Here is a 17,578-nt window from a genome sequence, read left to right as displayed (position 1 = left end):
GCTTTCACATGTTCACAGCCACCTGTCAGCACCTAAGATGGAGGAGTCTTGTTGCAGTGACTGCCTATGAAGGAAAACTGAGAGAATGGTCCTTTTCTCCTATGTTTGACTCTCTCTTTAGGCACCTCTCTGTTGTTGGAAGCACACAAACACACACTGCCCTTCTGATTTCCTTCTGCTCTCCAAATCATTATAGAATTTCAGGAGGAGACTTAAGAATGCTTTCCTGTGGTTTCCCAGGGGCTTGAGAGAAAAACAAATCCATTTGTAAGAGGAGGATTCAGAAAACCCTCGTCGGACAAAGAGATGATGTAAAAAGGGACCATTATTGGTGAGGTCCCATAGGTGCTGGTGCCCAAAGCTCTGAAGCCTGGAATGAATGAGCTGATTCAAACTTGGTGATAAAAGACTTTTATTCTCTGTGTGATAGGATCACTAAATCATGATACCTGATGAACAGATAATAAATACTAAATTATTACATCACACTTCTTCCCTTCTAAAGAACAAAACCTTTTTTTTTTGCATATTAGCAAATTAATCTTTAACCCAGACTTATCAGTTATTAGAGTCAAATATTATCTCCATTTTATAAAACAGCAAGCCATGGTGAGGTCCACATTGTATCCGCTATTTGCCCAGCATTACCCAGTGTTTGGAAGACCAGGATCCATCATCTCTGACTTCCTGCCTGATTTTATTTTCTACAGGATATTGTTGCCTCTATGAAATAATATTCTGAGGAAGGTTTTCTTTCCTGAATTGTGCTATTTATCCACAGTAGTCCTTATAAGCAAACTGATAAAAACAGTGGAGGTTATTGTCACTCCATTCCTTCAGCTTATTTAAGACTTTACAAATAATCACGTTTGCCTAGCAGGTAATAGGAACATACCAAGATCAAGCACAGTAGTGGTATAAACAAGGAAAGAGAACTGAGATCTAGAAGAACCCTAGGAGATGACAGTGGGGAGAGAAAAACATCTTAAGCCCAGAGTCTCTTCTCCAGTAGCTATATGGTGGGCTTTAATCCTACACCCTCTGCTTCTTCTGCCACTCCCCTATGTACCCCCCAAAATACCTGTGGTCCAACAGTATTGACCTCACTCACCATGTCATTGCCCAGACTTGGATTAAAAGTCATGGAAGCTATATGTATTTGAGGGTTAGCTCACTTTTCCATGTTTTTCATACTTAAAATCTTCATAAATTATTAGGCAAGTCATTGGTTAGGTCATTCAAATTACTTTTTTGTTTCTCTGTGTTTTAAATATTAATACTAGTGAAACATTTAATTTGTCCTATTATATCTATAAAAGCAGTACCAAAGCTGTTGAAAAATGGCACTATTTAAAAATAAAGTGGGTTATATTTGCTAAATAGATATGTTTTTTTTTTCACCTTCAACTAAATGTTGGCTTCTAAGCAAGAATTTACACATGTGTCTTGTACAATTTTCAAGTTAGAAAATTATAAAGTTTGCCCAGATGGGAAATCTGGTCTAAATAATGTAATACAAAACCTATTGTTGACCACCTATTTCTAAATCCTTAAAAAGTTCCCTTTGTCATAACATTATTATGAGAGACAGTCATGACATTTTGGTAACTGGTTTTGATTTTGTTTAAAACCCCACTTTAGGAGAATAGGAGACCCAGGGAGCACACCTTCATAAACAGTCTAGGTGGGTCACAGAGGGAAGGGGGAGGGGATAGGAAGGAGTGTGGTACTTAATTAACTGAAGTGTTTTATTTCAGACAATGCTGCCTGTAAGGAGTCAGCCAAAAAGTAGAGTAACAGTCACAGTGAGAAGTCGTGGTTGACCGATAATTCTTACAAGACTGAAATTCACTAGCATTGATTTTTTTCTTTTGAATGAAGAGTTCCTATCAAGTGAGTTTAAGCAGTGTCTATGTGATTCTGAGATATCTCAGTAAAAAGGGAATATGCTAGTAACATCATGTCTCAGCTACCAGATTTCAAAATCCAAGCATTCAAAGCATCCAAAGGATTTAGTGATTCAATTTCCTTTCTCACATTTTAGCATCAATAACTTAGCAACAGAGTATTGTTCAATGAGGGCAAATCCTGAGGAAGAGGAAATAGCCAACTTTTAAGAGAGGGAGCTTCTGGGAGTACAGCATCTGGGGATTCACTGAAAATCAGTCAAGAAAAAATGTCATCTCAAAGAATCTGACAAGAAGTATGGGACTGACAGATGATCTCACTTTACGCCCTGAGAACACAGATTATTTATTCTAAGAAGTGACCTAACAATCTTCTAAGAGCTAGAAAAGCCTTATTACCTGCTATTTTAGCAACTGGGGCAACATTTTTTATGATGCATTTGGAGACATAATTTGATCATGTTGTGTCTGGATCTGAGATCTGTTATAATGAAGCTATCAGATTTAAAAAGTTCAGGGTATTATTGGAAGCTTTCTCTCTTTTTTTTCTTTCAAATCTGTAAAGAAAATGAGTTTAAACTACAGTAACAGGAATTTCATTTACTATAAGATGCTCTGACCACATGATTGAAAAAAACTAAATATGTTTTATTTCAGGCAAGGATAGCTGTCCTATTCACTTTTTAGAAGTTAGAATAGAATTAAACATAAAATCCAAAGAAATAGCTTTCTAGTCTTCTAGAATTTATCCCCACTTTTCATGATGTATCAGTGGGAGTTCAAAACTTTGTAGGAGGGAGGATAAATGTGCTTTGGGAAAATTGGGGTCAAGACACAGCAAGCATTAGGCAGCTTCAGGAAGATGGCTAGAACATATTGGCCAGACACTCTACCCAAATTTCTCCCTGGAGTTCAAGTGTCATAATGCCATATGACAGTACACTTCCCCGTGATAATATGCCCCATACATCAAGTTGAATGCTCTTTGTGACAGCATTTAACCACTCATAGCAGACTCAAAAAACAGAGCCTTTGGAAAATCTTTTTTCATGAAAATAATGAAATATTTTGATAATCAACCTAGAGATAAAATATTGTGACAATTCAACCTAATGGTCCATATGTCTAGTCTTTAGCACAAGATTTTTTTAATTAATTAGGTATCAAGATGGGGAAAATACACGTCTAGCTCAAAGTATATAAAGCTATTTAAAACTAAACAGCTTTTAATCAGTTGCTGTCTAAAAAGATGAAAGCAGATGGAATGATTCGAAATGCTATAAATATATTTATAAATGCAATTAAGAGCAAAAGATGATGGAACCAACATGTTCTGCTTAAAATGTAACAATAGGAATACCTTGGGTTTGCTCTGTTTATAAACTCCAGTCGTGTAACTATTTTCATATGACCCTCTCAACAACCCAGTGATTGGTCAGGCTGAGACTAGTATCCCTCTTTCATGCATGCACACAATAAACTCTATATCCATTTATTCACTCAGCAAGTATTTATTATCTATGCTAAGTAGTGTAGTACATCTATAACATTTGCCATTTCTAGGGTACAACAATCAACAGAAAGACACTTTCTTGCTCCCAAGGAGCTTCTGAAGTAGTGGGGTTTTGTTCGTTTTACCGTATTGTCTCCTAGGGCTACAAAGAAAAATAACATACAGTAGCCATCTTCAAGCTGCTCCCCAAAATATGGCAACATTGAAGGAGCTGGGTCTTAGAAAAATGAAATGGCTTTCTGAGCTTGCACCACTCATATCCCAGTAGAGTCAGAGTAGGAACTTGGGGCTCCTTGTCCCATGCAGATTCCACTGTTCCCATTACTTCTAAACTTTCCTGACTTGGAAAAATTAATACAAGTGTCCCAGTGGGCAAAGTCAGAAACCACTAACCCACTTTTTAAGGGACTATTGAGTAGGACTATGTATTACTTTTAAATTGTTTGCTGTCTCTTGGTATCTTTCAGCAGGAGAGGTGGCAGTGAAAGGGCCATTAAGGCTTTGTTTTATTGATAATCCTTCATTTCTGTGCAATATGTTGTCTATTTCATTTAACTGCAAGAGACCAAAGCTTTAGGAGTTAGAGATCTTTTCAAGGACAAGTTTGAATGAAAACACTCATTTTAGGTACATGGCAAGTGTTCTCAAAGCTCCTGCTTGACAGCTGTTGACTTTGTGTAACTGGAGGCAGACACACTCCTTGAGATAGAGGTCAGCAGAGGGCAAGAGCATCACCAATATGGCAGAGCCTTGGCTGCCTCCTCAGGGATCCAGTGGATTTTCCTGAATATTGTCCACAATTACAGTAGCATTTGGATCACTCCTCTAAAAGATTTCCACTGGGCACAGAAACACTGTTTTGTTTATCCCTTATGTGTATGCGTGTGTGCAAGTCACTTCAATCCTGTCTGACTCTTTGTGACCTTATGGACTGTAGCCCACCAGCCTCCTCTGTCCATGGGATTCTCCAGGCAAGAATACTGGAGGCGGTTGCCATGCCCTCCTCCATGGGATCTTCCCAACTCAGAGTCTGAACCCACGTCTCTGTGTCTCCTGCATTAGCAGGCAGATTCCTTACCACCAGCGCCACCTGGGAAGCTCTGTTTATCCTATACCCATGACCATAACATGGAGATAGAGATGACAGCACCAGAAAATACCTAAGAAGGAAGGAAAGAAGTGAGGACATCTCAAAACCTGTTTTAGTTTTCAGCATAATGTGCTTTTGCATGGTGGGAATTCCTCAGGTGTGAACCCAGAGCAGTTATCAACTAGTACATCAGTACGATTTGCCTGGAAAGGCTACAGTTCAGCTTTTTATGGTCATCCCATTACCTTATGAAACTGCATTTTTCAATTTTGTCGAAGAGTTTTTCTGCCAAAGATACAAATGGAGACCCTCGCCTCGTCATGTTTATGGGTTCCCCTGTGTGTTTCACAGTTTTTATGTGTTGTTACAAATGGGGCTAAGTTTCCCATCTGACAGCTTCTCATTTCCACAGACTGCTGCAGGACTCCATTGATTAGCCAGCAAGGCCTTTGTAAATGCCTCTTTCCCCCATTTCTGTCTCTTGCACCAAGACCTTGTGCTGTTGAGTAGAAGAAAATGATCGTTTTCTGCTTTGGCAGCATCTGTCATTTTTAGACAAGCACCATCATAAATTTGGCATGCATCTACCCAAATTCAGGAGGCCAAGATTTAGTAGCCCTCATAAAATAATAGATTAACTATATTATGACAAACATCTTAAGGCTGAAATTCTGGGATACAATCATGTAGAACATAAATTGAGTCCCATCTGTCTAAAGAGAACAGACCATTATACTAAAGCTCATATTTCCATGAAATGTACATATATCATTAAGACTTTCAAAGTCAATTTAAAAAATGAAACTGCCTCCATCTTTGTCCATGCACCTTGAATTTGACAGTACCATCCTGCCAGGCAAGGCTGATGACTCTTGTGTAGCCAAGTATTTGTCATCCTCTAGAAACTAACTTCTGAAACTTCTGAGCATTTTGTATTGCTTTGAAGTAATACCAAACACTTATTGTCAGGCTCTCCACTTCTAAAAGTTATTTCCTAGTGTTGCTCTAAGAAAATGAACCAAAAGTTAAGACCAGCGTATGATTTACTGAGGATCTGTTAACTTATGACTTACTGGGGATATGTTATAAACCATTATTTTAAGGCTTATATCATTATTAAAAATTTTTCTCATCTTCAAACATTGATTTCAACTGGCATTCATCTCTTTTTGATTACATTTATTTACAACTTTTCTGCATCAAATAGATATTGAAATCTAAAAAGACTTTGTATGTACACTAAATTTTATAAATTCCCTTGAGATTTTTAACAAAGATTATTACATTTTTATGACATTCAATTTATTTGCTTCGGGAAGAATTCTCTTACACTGACATATTTTCCTGAAATGAGTCAATCATGAAATAGAATTACTAAATAAATATTTATAGATTCTGTTTGCAGAGCACTGGTTCTAGGTACTTTGGGGGATTCTGGGCAGTTCTGATGATGCTTATAGCCTAGTGCCACACAAATTTAACTCTATAATTAGAGTTAAAAGTTTAGTGTTTTTTATAAAAACATTTCTAAAGTATTTTCCTTTTCCCTGACATCTCTCTCTGAGAATCAGGTTCACTGTCATGGACACTGGGCATAGTATTTTGCAGTAATGGTTTGGTGCTCTCATTTCTACAGACCAGCATAACTCAGTAAAACCTTCTATGGTGAAGAAAATGATCTGTAATCTGGGTTGTCCAACACGAGTGCCAGGAACTATTCAGCTCTTGAAATGTAGTTTGTGCCCCTGGGGAGCTGCATGTTTAATGTTACTTAAGTAGCCACATATGGCTACCATATTGCACAGCACATGTATAGACTGTGGTACTCTTTGCTCTTTTGACTGGCTATGATTCTAGAGAAGGCATTCCCTTCTCTGAGACTCTCTTTTCTCATTGGTAAAGTGGGAGTAATGCCCTCCCTACAAAACAGTTGTGTTGTTTGAATCAAATGAAATGATTGCAAAAGGACTTTGCAAAGTGTAAAGCATAATTAAAACAACTATTATTGATGTTCTTACAGTTTTAGAGAGGTTTGTTTTTGGTCCTCCTGTGGGGTCTTATTTCAGCTACTTTCAATGAGAGGTGACACCTGCCCCTTGTGGTAGTCAGCTATCATTATCTTTTATTATGCTGCACCTAATATAGTATATTCTAGAAAACAGATAAAACAGATCCAAGCTTATTAGACTTATATGCAAAAAAATAACTTTAACAGCAGTACAACTGATAATTAATGTATATCATTATATGCCTGGTTCAATGCAGTTCAGCCACTCAGTCATGTCTGACTCTTTGCGACCCCATGGACTACAGCACACCAGGCTTCTCTGTCCATCACCAACTCCCAGAGCCTGCTAAACTCATGTCCATTGAGTCGGTGATGCCATCCAATCATCTCATCCTCTGCCGTCCCCTTCTCCCGCTCTCAATCTTTCCCAGCATCAGGGTCTTTTCCAATGAGTCAGTTCTTCAAATCAGGTGGCCAGAGTATTGGAGTTTCAGCTTTAGCATCAGTCCTTCCAATGAATATTCAGGACTAACTTCCTTTAGGATTGACTGGTTGGATCTCCTTGCTGTCCAAGAGACTCTCAAGAGTCTTCTCCAACTCCACAGTTCAAAAGCATCAATTCTTTGGTGCTCAGCTTTCTTTATAGTACAACTCTCACACCCATACAAGACTAATGGAAAAACCATAGCTTTGACTAGATGGGCCTTGCTCGGCAAAGTAGTGTCTCTGCTTTTTAATATGCTGTCTAGGTTGGTCATAGCTTTTCTTCCAAGGAGCAAGCATTTTTTAATTTCATGGCTGCAGTCACCATCTGCAGTAATTTTGGAGCCAAAAAAAATAGTCTCTCACTGTTTCTATTGCTTTCCCATCTATTTGCCATGAAGTGATGGGACCAGATGCCATGATCTCAGTTTTCTGAATGTTGAGTTTTAAGCCAACTTCTTCATCTCTTTAAGAATTTTCCACAGTTTGTTGTAATCTGCACAAAGTACCAACATCTAAACATTTTATATAGATTATCTTACTTAATTATAAAAATCCTTTGAGGGGTACTAGAACATCAGACCCAGAGAGGGGAAATAATGGCTCAGAGTCATTCAGATGAAAAGTAGTTTCAAGATCTCACCCAGGTGACCCCTCAAATTCGCTACCATGATACACTGCCTTTAGATGAAGGTTCATGAACTTTACTGTACATGCTTTTTGAAGACTGTTTGAGATTCTTTTTCACTGGGTCTGACATCTCAGAAATGTGGGTTATTTCTTTCCCCATTCTATTTTACAACCGTTTTTTAAAAATCAATTTTTGAGTAGCTTTGGATAAAGATATAGTAACCAAGGTATGATTCTTGAGTACATTTACCTACCTAGCATGTAGTAGAAAGAGCATAAGCTTGTTTATTTCCACCTCTCACTGAATGTTTAACTCTAAGTAATGTTCATTGACCTTCTCTTTCCCCATCCATAAAATGGGGGAGCTGATATCCACCTCCCATGATTGTTGTCAGGAATAATGAGTCAATAAATGTGCCTGGCTCACTGAAGACACTGTCCTTTTGAGTTTATGACCGTTTCATGCCATGCAACAGTGACCTACACTTACATCCCTTTGTGTGCTTATTTTATTGTTGTTATTCTTTTGCAACCCCATGTACTGTAGCCCACCAGGCTCCTCTGTCCATGGGATTTCCCAAGCAAGAATACTGGAGTGGGTTGCCATTTCCTTCTCCAGGGGATCTTCCCAACCCAGGGATCAAACCCGAGTCTCACTGCAGGCAGATTCTTTACCACTAAGCCATAACGAAGCACTTGATTTATTAGCTCCGTTCAATTATTTGCATTTTTGTCTTCATTCCAGGACATTAGGGTCTGATGAACCTGAACTCTCCCAGTGGGACATTTAAACATGTGGAAGGACCCTTCTTGCTTTTCTGTGCGTATTTGTGTAATGCAGGAAATGTCTTTCTACCTGTCTCCCACTGGTTAATGTATCATCCATTATGTCCCCGCAGATGCTGGTATTGCATCGTGCACACAGCAGTCACATAGTCAGCATATATTAGACTACTATCGTTAAGAAGAATTTAATGGGGTAAGCTCTGGTACCCCCCCCCCCAGAATATGAACAGGGCAATAAGACAGTGGTTTTCTTCATATTCAATAAGAAGCTCTTTTTCTTCATATTCAATAAGACAGACGCCCCACCTCCTAAGTCAACAATCTGTTCTATGTGTAGCTAGGGTATTAAAACAAGGGACAACCCAAAACAACTTCATGTATTGAGGGAGAAAATTGAGTACTACTCATGAAGAAGCAGCCCAGCCTGAAGCCCGGGTTGGCTACTGAGACGAAAGGAGTAGGAGGGAACGTGTAATCAGAAGGAGAAACACAGCCCTGCCTGACAAGTCCCTGCTGGCATGTATGTCTGTAAATAAGGAGAAATTTGTCAGCCCCTACATTTTTTTTCTAACATCTTGCAAAAAATTCTTAGTATTTAATTTTTTGTTTCTTGTATGCTATTAATATATTAATTACTTAGCCTCTAGAAAGTATGTTCTTTGTCTTTTCAATATGAAATGACATAATTCTTGTCATAATAGAGATTACTTTATTCCTTGCTTTCAAATATTTGCACTTCAGATAGAGTCTTCAATGAATTTTGCCCATTTAACTACTAAAATGACTATATCTAAGGTAAAACAATTTGTCTTCCCTAGCCAATATCTTTGTCCTTAGTTCTCTGTTAACAAATAAAATATTTTCCTCAATGTGGAAATTAGTGTACTACATTTTGAGTTAAAGAGAAGTTTTTTATGTTATCCTTTTCAACACAAATTTTACCCCATTATTGACCAATCCAGTGATGACTATCTAGCAAATGTTATTTTAAGTACTTTGAAAACTCATTAGCAGATGTTCTATTTATGTTATTTATGGCATTTTAAATTGAGAGAATCCTTTTGGAAAGCAATGTCATAGAATAAATCAATAACCATAAAAATATTAATTCCAATAGATGAATTAACTCCTCTTCCTGTAATTTATACTAAGGAAATAATCCTAAATACAAAGCAAGAAAAATAAAATGATATACATGAAGACATTCTTCACAGCATTAGTAAAAACTGAAAACAAGATGATCAGCTAGGGAAATTATTTTTAAAAAGTACTTATACCCCATAGAATATTATGCCACTTTAAAGTAAATAAAAGTAACAACATGAAACAAGAGAACAATACATTAAATCAAAAAGTTACAAAATATATTAAAGCATAAGTTAGAGAATGGGTTTTTTGGTGCATGTATTTACACATATTTATTGAGCTCCCATAGGTACCCAGCCTGACACTACACACTGGATACATGATAGTGAGGCCATTGTGGGCTTTGCCCTCATTAGAGCATATCAGCTGAAAGGGTACTACTGAACAGATGATGACAAGCTTGATAGAAAGGGATGCTGACCTAGTCTGGGAACGAAGGAAGAGCTTAAGCAGGAGACTGAAGCTGTCTCTGTCTGTTGGAAGAGACACAGAGGCTCTGGTTAGGGGTGGAGGGAAGAGGATTCTCAGAAAAAGGGCCAGTACTGCATACAACAGGAGATGCGAAAGACTGCCCTATTTCAACATCTGAGACAATGAGAGAACACTTGGGGACAAGAGAAGGAATTCAGGATGTTGGTGAGAAAGTAGTGGAAATGATGGCGAGGGACAGAAATGAAGGTAGTATGGGCACAATGAAGTGATGGGCCTCAACACAGTGGTTCTTTTTCTAATCTTTTAATTTTTTATTCTGTTATTATTTATTTGGCTGCTTTCAGGTTTAGTTGTGGCATGCGGGATCTTTAGTTGCAGTAGGCAAACTCTTCATTGTAGCGTGTGGGATCTAGTGCCCTTATCAGGGACTGAACCCGGGCTCCCTGCCCTGGGAGTGGAGAGTCTTAGCCACTGTATCCCTGTGGCTGACTAGTGAAGCCTGTTCTCTGAATGGTGTTTTTAAGCCCATAAAATGAAACTTATAGTTTTACAGAGGAAACCAATTGTATTAAAATACCATTGTCAATGTTGGTTATGATACAGTAGTATACCAATAATGCATTAAATAAGATCTAACAGCTGGTCTAATATCGGCCATAATTTTGAAGTGTTGCTAAACAGCATTTAACCTTTCTATGACAACTGTGATATCTCATTTAAAAATATCTGACATGTATGGGTGACAAAGGGCAAATGTATTACCCAGACTGCTGCAGTTTGTTGCCTTCATTTGTAATTGAAGGATATGGTGAATTTCAGTTAGAGATAACTGAAAATATATCTTTTTGTCATCCAAGTTCATGGATCCTGAGAACTCATGGACCCCTTGGAAGTCCCCAGGTTAAAAACTCCTGTGTAGTGTTTAAGAGGATTGTGGGGTTGTTGTTGTTGTTGTTGTTCTCTCTGTTCTCCACATACCATATTACTTGCAAAAGAACTTCTTCTAATGAGTTGATGGAGCGTCCTTTCTATGACGTCCTTTCTAGTGTCCTACTGGTGGCTCAGTAGTAAAGAATCTGCCTGCAGTGCAGGAGACGTGGGTTTAAGATGCTGGTTCAAACCCTGGATGGGGAAGATCCCCTGGAGAAGGAAATGGCAACCCATTCCACTATTCTTGCTTAGGAAATCCCATGGAGAGAGGAGCCTGGTGGACCATAGTCCATGGGGTCGCAAGAGTAGGATGCAACTTAGAGCTAAACCACCACCACAACCAATGACTTAACGAGATTTATATACCTTGGGGCACAGGTGGGCAGGAAAGAAAGTCTTAGTCATTTGTTTTGTATTATAGCTGGGAAGCTCACAGTCTGCAGTACAATGTCATATCTCTTTCTTGCTCAACTTCATCGTGGTCACAGTCATAAGCCCCCATGTTGCAGTACGCCTAACCATGATGAGACACCCTAGACAAACCCTTTTAGAGATCAGGCTTCTTAAATCAATCTCACCTTTTTAAAGGAGACTTTCTCTGGTCGACAGACCTTTTTCCTACAACCTGTATGTCTTAAATATAAAGCTGGTTTTGACAACTTTGCAATAAAGCAGCAGATTGAATTTAGGTACAAATGCTAGATTTGAAATGGAGAAATATGATTGCCTTTTAGTGATATATTTTTGAGGAGTTGGTAGTTTTCTTAAACCTGGGCAGTCTAGCCCCTGAAAGTCTACACAGTCTCCTTAGGGCAGGCAGTACCCAGCTAAGTCCATGCAGAGTAAAAGCCTGTACCTGTCTCCTTGGAACAGCCTACGGCACTAAACTTGTTGGCTGACAATGTTTTATACATTCTCTATTAGGTAAAGATAGACATTGTAGGTGAGGACTCAAGTTTCCTCAGTACCTCTCAGGCTGACCTTTCATCAGCATGCTCCTCACCCTGCCTGGAGCCTCAAAGCTAAGCCTAAAGTCTGCATTTAGAAAGGAAGAAGGTGGGAGGAAGAGAATTCAAATGTCCCCCTTGTGCCTGTAAATGTTTCCTCTGGGAAGGGCCATTAGTTTAGAAGAAAAAGAACCTGTTCCTCATTCCACCTAGAAAATTAGTTTTTAATCTTATTCCTGGCTTTTGAATCGCTACTGGACCTACTCCCTGAGGGATTTGATTTGAGTGACATGAGTTACTTATTCTGTTTTCCATAATAAAGCTGCCTCAGAAATAACTGTGTCACATCTCTTGGTGACAAATCAGAAAAGGGGCAATTTTTCAACCTGAAGAAGTCGAAATATGATTTCTCTATTGTATAAGTCAAATGACTGGAAAACTATACAAAATAGGAGAAAGCTGTTCATTAGATTCAAGGTCTAGCAAATAAGCCCTCTTTTGTGCTCACTTAGAAGTGACAAGTTCACTATATCAGTGCCAGCTCACTGATACAGAGTGTAAGCTGCCAGCTTCCAACATGGAGATATTTGGAGATGCTGCTGTGTTATCTGAGTGCGAGACTGGCAGCTTCTACTCTCCAGTCAAATGGCACAAGGGACAATGGAGCAGGTGTCATATGGTGCTCAGACAAGGAGGGCAGTGACAGTCATTTCACTGGGTCACAAAATCACCGAGGGGGGTATAGCCCATTGGCCAGAACCTGATTGACACAGGCTTTCAAATGGAAAGGGCAGGGATGTCCTCAGTCACTACTGAGCCTGGCAGAAAATTACAGCACAGGACCTGTTTTGAACTTACAAAATTAGCCACCTGACTGATGGATCCTAAGTTACTTAAATACGCTTTTTTTTTAAATCATAAGTGCATACACATTCCAATTCAGTAGAGTCACTTTTATTTATAGATAATTTCCCGTGCTTCCAGGATTAGTCTAAAGGCCAAGATATGAAAATTAGACATTAACATAGTTAATTAGGAATTAGCAAGCTTCACAGTGATAAACCATGCTTGAAGAGACAGGATTTCTGGAATTTAGCTAGAGCCATGGTAACATGGCATTAGATGAAAAGGGCCCGCAAGCATCATATTGACCCAATGTATAATATTTTAGTGCTATGAGAATTTCATAAACTAGCTTTCATTTCCATGTCGGTACTTAGCTTTTTGGTGTTTTTGAGCTTGTCATGCAAGTCCTTTGCTTCATTTTACATATCATAAGCCATATGGAGAATTCTATATGGCTTATTCTTTCCACTTTCAAACTGGTCCAACAATTCACCCTCAAGTGGGGCACTGAGATGAACATTTTCCAATGAGAAGTCTTGTGACTATCGAAGCAGGTGAGCTAACTAGCAGGGGTTGTGAAATAAGTCGGACAATAGTATACTACATGGGTAACCCTTGTGGACATTGGGAATTAGATCATGTCCAGATGAGGCTTCTAGGTGGAGGAGTCCTAAATGGGCGACTATAGGACTCAGAGTATACTGGGTCAGTCTCAGGCCACCTGCTAACGATTATGTGTCTTAGGGATTTGGGTTGGTCATGAGTGGTATCAACACTAGGATACAAAACCTGCATCTGATATCTAAAAGGATGAGGAAAGTTAAATAATACCATAAGACATAGTGCTTGGAATTTCTTAAAGAGCATTGTTGCGTAAGTTTATCAATCATGTAATTGTTGATAATTCAGATGAGTATCAGGTCAGTTCAGTCGCTCAGTCGTGTCCGACTCTTTGCAACCCCATGAATCGCAGCACGCCAGGCCTCCCTGTCCATTACCAACGCCTGGAGTCCACCCAAACTCATGTCCATCAAGTCAGTGATGCCATCTCATCCTTTGTCATCCCCTTCTTCTCCTGCCCTCAATCTTTCCCAGCATCAGGGTCTTTTCAAATGGGTTAGCTCTTCGCATCAGGTGGCCAAAGTATTAGAGTTTCAGCTTCAACATCAGTCCTTCCAATGAACACCCAGGACTGATTCCTTCAGGATGGACTGGTTGGGTCTCCTTGCAGTCCAAGGGACTCTCAAGAGTCTTCTCCAACACCACAGTTCAAAAGCATCAATTCTTTAGCGCTCAGCTCTCTTCACAGTCCAACTCTCACATCCATACATGACTACTGGGAAAACCATAACCTTGACTAGATGGAGCTTTGTTGGCAAAGTAATGTCTCTGCTTTTCAATATGCTATCTAGGTTGGTCATAAATTTCCTTCCAAGGAGTAAGTGTCTTTTAATTTCATGGCTGCAGTCACCATCTGCAGTGATTTTGGAACCCCCAAAAATAAAGTCTGACACTGTTTCCCCATATATTTGCCATGAAGTGATGGGACTGGATGCCATGATCTTCATTTTCTGAATGTTGAGCTTTAAGCCAACTTTTTCACTCTCCTCTTTCACTTTCATCAAGAGGCTTTTTAGTTCCTCTATTGAGTTAGACTCAGATGAGTATAGTATGATATAATTTGTTACTGACTGCTTACGGCTACTGATTGGTCAGGTGGGTTGTTGGGCTACAAACCTCTGATGAGTTTCCAAACACAAAGAGCCCATGAGAAATCTTCCTGAGACCCAGACACCAGTTAAGTTGCAAAGAGGTCTGGCTATATTTTTGTGATATTTGTGTTTTCACATGTACTTTAAATTTTCTGGCAAAGGTACATGCTTATTATTTATATGTAAGTTTGTGTAGGATTCCTAAAGATATATATGCATTGATATTTGATATGCATATATAAAAATAGATATAAAACCTTTGGAAATAATTATTCAAGTACTTTACATAATCAATGGCTAAAATGTATTTATCCATTCTATCTATATTCATTTCACTAGTTATGATTTGGCTGTTAACAGTGGATTTTTCTAGTATTTTTACTTGTGAGGCTAGAAAACACTGCAATGAGTTAAATATTCCTTACTTCAACAAACTTATTGTCCACCTATGGTTTTCTGAATATTGGACACAAAAATGAATTAAAACATTGTTCTAGACGATAAGAATATCTCTATCCCAGTAATAAATTTAAGTGTGAAACATTGTAGTTAGTGTGAGATCAAAATATAATTATATGAAGAAGATTATGAGAACGTAGAGCAGGGGTTGAGAGGGAAAGACTTGGAGAGTAGACTGGAAGTAACAATATCTCTAAAGAAGTTTTATGATGATCCAAGGAGGATAAAATGGGGGCCTGAAATGAGGCAGAGGCAGATGGTAGATGCTGAATAAATGTCTATGGGATGAAAAGGTGAATAAGGCTACAGAAGAGGTATTTAGGAGGTAGTATCAATAAATTTTGGTCATTCATTAAATGTAGAGGATAAAAGAGGAAAGAATTCAGGAGTCTTTGCTGACAATTCTAATACAACTGGAAGGTCATCAATTGATGTGGGCACTTCTTGGAAGCGTTCCTATGTGGAGCAGCTCATTCATTCCGTATCTGGCATGTTGAGTTGGAAATACCCAGAAATATATGTCCACAGACTGTTAGGGAAACAGAGGAGGGGTGGTTTATGAACCTGTAGAACTTTCACCTGTGATTTTAGGAATCTCTGTCAGTGTGGTAGAGGAAGTCATTGGAGTGAATTAGATCACATAATGCACAAAGAGGACAATAAATGACCTTGAGGGATGCCAACACTTAGAGGCAGGCAGAAGAATAGGAACTGATGAACAAGTCCTGGAATGAGCTTTTATTGAGGCTGAAGGAGAACCAGGCAAGGGCAGGGTAGTGGACATCAAGTGGGTAGAGCATTTCAGGAAGGAACTTGTCTGCCCAGTGCAAGAGAATACTAAAGAGAGACCATTGGCTTTTGCAGATGGGTAAGGATGGACAGGGAGAGAGGAACGGGAAAGAGCCACTGCACAGGACCACTGCAAGTTCAGTGCCAAAGAAAGGATAAATGGAAAGCTCCATGAGACAACCAAGTCAGAGGCTTTGGAACATGAAAATGTTAGCATTTTGTAACAGAAAGAACCTCATAGAAACAAAATAGAGCTATAGGAAAGAGAGAAGAGATTTAAAAGATAGATAGTCCAGGTGGAAGCACTTACCTTTCCTCAGAGATGCAAACAAAATAGGTGCACAGGGAAGAAACTGTCACATGAGTGGGAAATTCATCCAGCTGGGCCATTTTTCTCAGGAATGGAAGGCCAGACATTTGCTCATGAGAGATTTGCAGTGTTAATAGAGGACTTAAGAAAAAGAGTAAACCTGCCTTGGGCAAGCTGACTGGTTGTGTATATTTCCTTTATAGAATCACTTGTTTTCCCATTTGTCTGATTTATTGACATGTTCTCCAGGTATATAACTTTTCTACTATATATATTTCTAATTAAGCAAATCTAATCTGTAAGTTTATAGAATTTAAAAATGTGTATGTTGTTATTCCATTACCAAAAGAGCTCTACTTTCCAAAAAAAGAAAGTCTTTTAAATAGTATATTCAAATTATTACTAGATTTTCCAAGATCTTTTTGCACATCACCTTCTAGGAAAACATCTAATAAATAAAGAGAGGCAAACTGTTATATCCAAACATTATCTGCAATGTAGGTCTTCTCTTCCTGCTCTTTTAACAGCTGCAGTCCTGTTAGACTACATTTCTTTGTGCATCTGCCGATACAGTGATGATGCTCCAGCATCTGTACATCTCTAATTACATTTTGTTATGCAAAGAACTCCCAGGTACCAAATTGGCTTCATCTTGCAGTTAGTATGCTGCTGCTTCCTCCCCTCCCTCACACATCCATTAATTGTCTTAATGGAATTCTATCTTAAACTTTAAAACGTGTCATCAGTTGGTGGTTTCTATCATTTGTACTGTGTCAGAGCATAGATAAGAAGTGGACAAGTGAGGCAGAGGCTTAAGAAGTCTTCTGCAGCACATGAGTTGACATACATACAGGTCCGCCATGTTTCTTTGTCTGGTGCGGAGTCCCTTGGGCTTTTCAGTTTCATTCCTCACAAGACCACACAAAGAAAGTAGGTCCTCTGACTGACACCCATTCATTTCTCATCATTGAGAAATGGATAAAATGAAGAGAATGATTTCAGAATTCTTTTTCAAAGTGAACTAATTTGCTTCCATGAGTGTTAAGCTATAATCCAGGCATTTCTTTTGTGTTTTTTTGTTTTTTTTTTTTTGAAATAAAAATGAGTTGTTGGACAAGGCACTTGTGAAAACAGGAAAGAGTATGACCAGCCATCCTTACACTGCATGCTTCTGGTGCCTAATCTTTTCTGTGCAGTATCAAGTGTAAAATGGGAAATTATTGTAAAAACTGACAAGCAGTATCCTTCAGTGCCCTCAGAAAGCACAAAGTACGATTCTATTGAAATTGTAGTCTTGTTTCCTGAGCACCTTTCTGAATTTGGAACTCCTTTGCTATTCTGGAAAGCTTGGCTTGGAAAGACATTGATAGGTGTGAGTGAGCAAGGCTCATAGTTTTTCAAAAACTCTCTGACAAATGGTAAATGACTGCACAATAAACAGAGGACCTATTGCATTTTCACTGAAAGCAAAATTCTATATTAAAATTCTATCCAAAATTTAAGTCTTTTGAAGCCATAATGATAAAAATAATATGTAACTGAATGAATACTATTGCTCCTAAAAATTCATTGCTTTGGGGCCTGGGGTGT

General features: G+C 38.7%; 1 protein-coding gene across 5 annotated transcripts in view; it reads left to right on the top strand.

The window, feature by feature from the left end:
• Positions 1–17,578, top strand: part of ZNF385B (zinc finger protein 385B) — a 480,885-nt gene that overhangs the window by 443,667 nt on the left and 19,640 nt on the right. The window lies entirely within an intron of this gene.

The sequence above is a fragment of the Oryx dammah genome, unplaced genomic scaffold (assembly GCF_014754425.2).
Source record: "Oryx dammah isolate SB20612 unplaced genomic scaffold, SCBI_Odam_1.1 HiC_scaffold_27, whole genome shotgun sequence".
Lineage (NCBI taxonomy): Eukaryota > Metazoa > Chordata > Mammalia > Artiodactyla > Bovidae > Oryx > Oryx dammah.
The sequence above is the reverse complement of the archived record's forward strand: the minus strand, read 5'-3'. Positions and strand labels throughout refer to the sequence as shown.